An 8,178-nucleotide genomic window follows, 5' to 3' on the forward strand; every position below is an offset into this window, starting at 1 on the left:
CCTTATTGATCTCTAAAGGGCATATCAGCCGCAGTCAGAATAATCATAAAGTGTGACCGGGACGAGAAGATTGCATTGTAACAATATTTGTATCCATTTCTCCTGGCATATTTTCTGATGATATTATGTTTCTTCTGCTCGGTTCTTTCGTACATAATCTGTGCCATTGTTTCTGACGTTCTCCATAAAATGAAAGTAGAATTACATTTCCTCATTAGCGTCTCCAGGGCTAAAGTACGTATTACCTCCCTCTGCTTCATTTTATGCTCTGTTCACTTTCTTATTTAAAGGCCAATATAAATTCATGGGAACATGGCGGCTACCGCACAGTTCTCCGTCGTTTAGTGCCAAATGGCGACGCTGTAGGTTTACAGTCCAGATTAATCATTGGCCAGTAAAAGCCATTGAGATATTAAACCAGGTGTCACTAACCTGGGTATCCTGGAAAGAAGTGCTTAAAAAGACATTTCAGAGGTCAGTGTGTGCCTCATGCCTCGTGCCTCCTGCAAAGGTTTAGCCTGAAGTGGAAGAGAAGCCTTTGTGTGTTGTGCTGCGATTAGCCAGAGTTTCTGGACGCGCTCTTATCTGTAAAATGCCATCAGCTGAAGGCTGTTATTTAGGGAATCGATCAGGTGAGGAGTAATTATCCTCTGCCAGCGAGTGTTTGCCCGGGCTGGACGCTTTCTGCAAAGCTTGAAGGTATTTAACTATTAGGTCTAAACATGGCAGTCTCCAAAGCACCCCCACAATACCAGACCCATATGGGTCCCCAAAAGTTACAGAACTGCCCATAACATCATCCTCATAGTGGTCCTACCAGTGCTATTACTATCCTAGACCACCAGGAATGCTCCCATTAACCCCATTACTATCCTAGACCACCAGGAATGCTCCCATTAACGCCATTACTATCCTAGACTACCAGGAATGTTCCCATTAACCCCATTCCTATCATAGACCACCAGAAATGTTTCCATTAACCTAAATACTATCCTATACCATCAGTGCCATTACTATTCTAGATCATCAGGGATGTTCCCATTAACCCCATTGCTATTCTAGACCACCAGGAATGTTCCCATTAACCTCATTACTATCCTAGACCACCAGAAATGTTCCCATTAACCTCATTACTATTCTACACCACCAGGAATGTTCCCATTAACCCCATTACTATCCTAGACCACCAGGAATGTTCCCATTAACCCCATTACTATCCTAGACCACCAGGAATGTTCCCATTAATCTCAAAACTATCATAGACCACCAGGAATATTTCCATTAGCCCCATTACTATTCTAGACCACCAGGAATGTTCCCATTAACCTCATTACTATTCTACACCACCAGGAATGTTCCCATTAACCCCATTACTATCCTAGACCACCATGAATGTTCCCATTAACCCCATTACTATCCTAGACCACCAGGAATGTTCCCATTAATCTCAAAACTATCATAGACCACCAGGAATATTTCCATTAGCCCCATTACTATTCTAGACCACCAGGAATGTTCCCATTAACCTCATTACTATTCTACACCACCAGGAATATTCCCATTAGCCCTATTACTATCCTAGACCACCAGAAATGTTCCCATTAACCCCATTATTATCCTAGACCACCTGGAATGTTCCAATTAACCCTATTACTATCCTAGACCCCCAGGAATGTTCCCATTAACCCCATACCTATCCTAGACCACCAGACATTTTTCCATTAACCTAAATACTATCCTCTACCATCAGTGCCATTACTATTGTAGACCACCAGGGATGTTCCCATTAACACCGTTACTATCCTACACCACCAGGAATGTTACCATTAATCTCAATACTATCATAGACCACCAGGAATGTTCCCATTAACCTCATTACTATTCTACACCACCAGGGATGTCCCCATTAACCTCATTACTATCCTAGACCACCAGGAATGTTCTCAATAACCCTATTACTATCCTAGACCGCCAGGAATGTTCCTATTAACCCCATTACTATCCTAGACCACCAGAAATTTTTCCATTAACCTAAATACTATCCTATACCATCAGTGCCATTACTATTCTATTCATTAACCCCATTACTATCCTACACCACCAGGAATGTTCCCATTAATCTCAAAACTATCATAGATTAATGTTACCATTAATCTCAATACTATCATAGACCACCAGGAATGTTTCCATTAACCTCACTACTATCATAGACCAGCAGGAATGTTCCCATTAACCTCATTACTATCCTAGACCACCAGGAACGTTCCCATTAACACAGTTACTTTCCTAGACCACCAGAAATGTTTCCATTAACCTAACTATTATATCATCAGGAATGTTACCATTAAACCTACTAAAACTCTAGAACACCAGGCATGTTCCCATTAACCCAATTTCTATCCCAGACAATCAGTAATATTTAAATTACGTTTCAGCACCCTAGGTCATATGAAATGATCTCATTAACCTCATTACCACCCTAGACCACTAGAACAGTTTCAATTACCACCCCTCAAGAAAATAACAAGGAATATTTTCATTAATCTTATCATAACCATGGACCACCACCACCTGGTATAAGACCACCATTAACAACGTCAAAACCAACCAAGGATGTTTTCATGAACTGCTTTGCATCCCTTGATCACCAGGAATGTTCCATCAGTTCTTTCACCATTGTAAATGTTGCTGTTTACCCCTTTGCTACCCTAGACCACTTGGGATGGAATAATTAACCTCTTTTCTGCTCTAAAACATCAAGTATTATTCTTTTTTTTTTTTAAATACTAGTCTACCAGGAATGTTGCCAATAAGAGTTTGACCATCCCAGACCACCAGGGATAGGACAATTAACCTCCTCACTAACCTATACCATCATGAATGTGTAGTCCATGTTTTCAGTTGTTGAATATAAAGAATGTAACTTTTTATTTCTTTACCTCTGTAGACCAGCAATTTTAAGCACCTGGGACCACCAGGAATGTTATCATCTTCATCTACAGCATGGAAAATTAAGGAAAATGAATGCTCAGATCACCATGGATATTACATTCAAAAGAACTGACACCAAATCAGTCAGTGATGGTGCCCTCTACAGGCAGGGGCGGGTGCTGTCTGACGCACAATGATCACCTCATCCCATGGACGGGATAAATGAAATGACATAAAGGATGTACGGTAAATCTATATATTGATACAGTTTGTAAGTTCTGTGACATCTCAGGATTGATGAGCTTTTATTGGATTTACATTGTTCTGGGGGCAGAAAATATAATTGTCCTCCCCCCAGTAATTTATGGGGGGGCTTATTCCATTAAGAAATTCACTTTCCCTCAAATCATTGTCTGCACAAAGCCCCGAACAAGAAATCAGCAGCTTAACCTCCGGTGATAATAAAGATATCAAGTGTCACAGAGCCTGAGAAGGGATCCAGGATATGCTGAGCCCCTGCGAGAACCCCCCCCCCCCCACCCTCCGCAGACACCACAACACACGATGCACCCATATGAATATACAGCCCTGAGAAAGGAAGTTTTTGAGAGTGGAGAGGACTTGTCCAGTGTCATGAGAAGGCACCAGTGGCGTCTCTATACTGCCCCCTCCTGGGATCAGCCAAAATTCTGCTCATGCCGCCACATACAGTACAAACAATGCTCCATTATCCAGATTCAGATTTCCCTCTAATTAAAAACTAAAAACCAAGTAATTACTGAAGGAAAATTATCTTTCCAACGACACGTGTGGTAATGAGGCTGAAAACCTGAGCCTTGACTGACGACAGGGTCCGCACCCAGAGAGGAGTCATGGCAAAGAACATGTGAAGGGATACATGCCTAGTACATTCATATGTATAGACACACACACGTATGTAGATGCTATAGATTCACATGTACACTCTGTGACACATAGACACAGGTATGTACAGTTGTGTTCAAAATAATAGCAGTCAGACATCACTAACCTGATCAATCACTGTTTTTGGTAGAAATGATATTCCTACATGGCAAATAATTTACTAGCAGGTGTAGTAGAGTAATAGAAACCTAACAGACCCAACAGTCATGACATGCATGCTGCTGATTCTCTGTAATTGAATCACTAACTGAAAGGGGCATGTTCAAAATAATAGCAGTGTGGAGTTCAATGGGTGAGGTCATTCATTCTTTGAAAAAGAGGTGGCAATTATTGCCCTTATTTAAGGAAGGAAGCAGCAAATATTGTACATGCCGGTTACAGTGCATTTCTCTCTGAATTCTGAGGAAAATGGGTCGTTCCAGACATTGTTCAGAAGAACAGCGCACCTTGATTAAAAAGTTGATTGGAGAGGGGAAAACATATAAAGAAGTGCAGAAAATGATCGGCTGCTCAGCTAAAATGATCGCAAAGGCTTTAAAATGGCAACCAAAACCTAAAAGACGTGGAAGAAAGCTAAAAACTACCATTCGAATGGATAGAAGAAGAGCCAAAATGGCGAGGACTCGGCCAACAATCAGCTCCAGGAAGATCACAGAAGGTGTAAAGTCACCTGTGAGTCCTGTTACAATGAGAAGACGCCGATGTGAAGCCGAGCGATCTGCAAGAAGCCCCCGCAAAGTCCCACTGATGAAAACAAGACATGTGCTGAAGAGGTTACGATCTGCCAAAGAGCACATTGACGGCCTAAAGGGACATTTCGTGGACTGATGAAAGTAAGATTGTTCTTTTTGGGTCTAGTGGCCGGAGACAGTTTGTCAGACGACCCCCAAACACTGAATCCAAGCCTCAGGACACTGTGAAGACAGTGAAGCATGGTGGACAAGCATCATGATATGGGGATGTGTCTCATACTACGGCGTTGGGCCTATTTATCGCAGACCAGGGATCATGGATGAGTCTGAATCCATCAGAATACTGGAAGAGGAAATGCCCTTGAAATGGGTGTTCCAACAAGACAACGACCCCAAACACACCAGTAAACGGGCAACATCTTGGTTCCAGACCAACAAGATTGACCTTATGGAGCAGCCGGCCCAATCCCCGGATCTTAATCCAATAGAAGCCTTGTGGGGTGACATAAAAAATGCAGTTTCTGAGGCAAACCCAAGAAATAGAGAAGAACTGTGGAATGTAGTCCGATCATCCTGGGCTGGAATACCTGTTCACAGGGGCAGAAGGTGGTGACTCCGAGCAACACAGACGTCAGAGACATCGGTTATACAACTAAATATTAGTGAAGGGATTCAGAGGAAAGCAAAATCTTCAAACATTTTTCAGTTTATAAAGAAGAATACAAACACTGCTATTTTTTTGAACAGTCTAATATTCACTTTTCTTCAATTTTTTTTGAGGAAAAACACAAATTTTATATATTTTTCTTAATGTTTTTATTTGGAATAGAATGTGTAGTGTTCCCAATGCATTTGTGTGTATGGAAATAAAAGCTATTAGAAGGATTTTGAGTTTTATCCACTTTTTTAAACACACTGCTATTATTTTGAAAACAACTGTACATGCTGTAGGTTCACATGAACCACGTCAGGTTTCTGTGATCTAAAACAATGAGACAAAGATAAATCATTTCAGAACTTTTTCCACCTTTAATGTGACCTATAAACTGTACAACTCAATTGAAAAACAAACTGAAATCTTTTAGGTAGAGGGAATAAAAAAAATAAAATAAAATAATATGGTTGCATAAGTGTGCACACCCTTAGGCCTTATTCACACGTCCGTTGTTTCTTTCCTGATCTGTTCCGTTTTTTGCTGAACAGATCTGGACCAGTTCTGTACCTATTCATTTTCAATGGGTCCTGAAAAAAAACGGACAGCTCAATGTCAGATTTTTTTTCAGGACCCATTGAAAATGAATAGGTACAGAACTGGTCCAGATCTGTTCAGCAAAAAACGGAACAGATCAGGAAAGAAACAACGGACGTGTGAATGGACCCTTAAACTCATACTTTGTTGAAGCACCTGTTGATGTTATTCCAGCACTCAGTCTTTTTGGGTAGGAGTCTATCAGCATGGCACATTTTGACTCTTCTTGGCAAAAACACTCCAAATCTGTCAGATTGCGAGGGCATCTACCCCCAGTAGAGGGCAGGGAGGTTGATCTATCCTTCTGGATAGAGGCATGGCCTCTCAGCCTTCCGAGAGGAAAGGAGCAGGGAGACCGCGTGGTCTCTCCCGACAGCTGGGCAGGGAGGTCTCCGTAAGAATGTGGTCCCTCTGAGGTGGAGGGACAGTGGTACATGTCCTTCAAGAACAGACATAGTTGAGCTTCTGCTAAAGATGATCTTCAAGGCGACTGACAACTACGCCTTGATACATCACTATGGGGCCCCCAAGTTCGATGTCAGCTTTGTTCGGCTGGAGGGGCTTGAGCTCTTCTGGTTTAACAATGAGGTGGCAAAGACTTTGCCATCCAGGCGGTGTCTCGTCAGAACAACGTCAAGAAGGTGACCGTTTTAACCCGTAACGAGTCTATTTAATGCTCAGAGGTACTGCAATGGGGATCCCATGTGCCCTTACTTATGCAAATTTATTTCTGGGCTTGTTGGAGGATATGATAGTTTTCCCTGACCCCCAAATGTGGTGGCACAATAAGATCGTATTATGGACTCGTTATATCTATGATATTTTTATCCTGTGGAGTGGCAACAGTGCTGAATTTTCCAAGTTCGTTGACAGTCTTAATATCAACGAGATTGGCCTGAAGTTTACCTGTGAAATCCATGAAGATTCTATCACCTTCTTAGATGTCAGGGTCTCCAAACAGGGGGAGAGGTTGGCGACGACTATATTTTGGAAACCAACTGCGACCAATAGCATTTTACATTGGGATAGTTGCCACCCTCTCCCCCTGAAAAGGGGTATCCCTAAAGGTCAATATTTGAGAGTTAGGAGGAATTGTTCCAATCCAGAGGAATTCTATAGTGAGGCCAGGAAGCTTTATACCAGGTTTCGTGATCGTGGCTATCCACAGGGGGTCTAAGCGCAGACCAGAGATAGAAGTGACCTCCTAATTCCTAAAACATCAACACAAAATCAGACTCCTATCCGACTTATCTTCACGTGAGAAGGATTCTTAATAAACATTGGTCTTGTTGATGGACCCTGGCCTTACTGACACCATCACAAAGTATCCCAGTGTTACTTACCGTAAGGACAGGAGCCTTCGTGACCGTTTGGTTCACAGCTACTATGTGGCTCCTCCTGGTAAAGACACCTTGTTGTCAAGGAAACCCATCGGGGATCGGAGGATGCAAGGTATGTACCTTTATTTCTATCTCTAAAACGGTTACATGTTCGGTCACCAACCGCATTTTTCCGATTAGGGACTTTGTCAACTGTAAGACCAGGTTTATATTTGCCAATGTCCCTGTCCAATGGACTATGTTGGCAAAACCACCCGTGAGTTGAGGAGAATTTGTGAACACGTCAATGACGTTTTGAATAAAAAGGACACCCCAATAGCTAGCCACGTGAAGGAGAAACATTCAGGGGATCCCAATGTATTACACTTCTCGGTGCTGGAGACGATTCCCCCACCACTGAGGAAGGGGGACTGGGATAGGAAAAATGTATTCCCTGTAGCGGCCATGGACGTTTACTCTGCCACCCGGTTGTAACTAATGGGTTTTAGTTTTTGTGTGACTCCCTAAGTATCTTATGGGATTTAATCCCGCCTTTTTCAGTTTAGTGTGCGTGGGATCTGTATTGATGTAACGGTGTACCCATATGATCTTTATGAGTGGGTGTGGATGCCCCTAGTCCGTTTGAAATGAGCAGCACACTAGGGTTATCTTGTAACCGACTGATCTCTCTATTAGGGGCGATTTCTATTTATTTTAAAATTTTTGATATTTGTTTTACTCATTTAATCGAATTCCAACCTATCTCCTCCCAACCATTAGCATATGGAAGGCGACGTTGTATAAGCGCTGTTGCCTCCCACACGACCGCATGAATGAGTACTTGGCACGTTAGGTACGGTGAAACCAGTATCGAGACGTTTTGCATCTCACCAGCCGGAAGTGAGGTGCGTTCCACGCTTGAACGCACCGCCAACCAGAAGTCCAGTCGTTAATGGCGCGAATGCAGCACATCATTTAAATGGGCGCCTTTTGCCTCACCATAGGTCCGCTTCATCTTGGCACCTTTGGTGGGGCTGGACGTAGGATAGCACGGACATAAGTG

At 42.6% G+C, this 8,178-nt stretch overlaps 1 long non-coding RNA gene across 1 annotated transcript; it reads left to right on the top strand.

Annotated features, from left to right (window-relative positions):
• The first annotated feature begins 468 nt into the window (after positions 1-468).
• On the top strand, positions 469-3,196 carry LOC121000832. The gene is made up of 2 exons (XR_005778912.1): positions 469-632; positions 2,948-3,196. It is a non-coding gene; the product is annotated as an uncharacterized LOC121000832 (long non-coding RNA).
• The last annotated feature ends 4,982 nt before the right edge of the window (positions 3,197-8,178 follow it).

Source organism: Bufo bufo, chromosome 5 (assembly GCF_905171765.1).
Source record: "Bufo bufo chromosome 5, aBufBuf1.1, whole genome shotgun sequence".
NCBI classification, from domain to species: domain Eukaryota; kingdom Metazoa; phylum Chordata; class Amphibia; order Anura; family Bufonidae; genus Bufo; species Bufo bufo.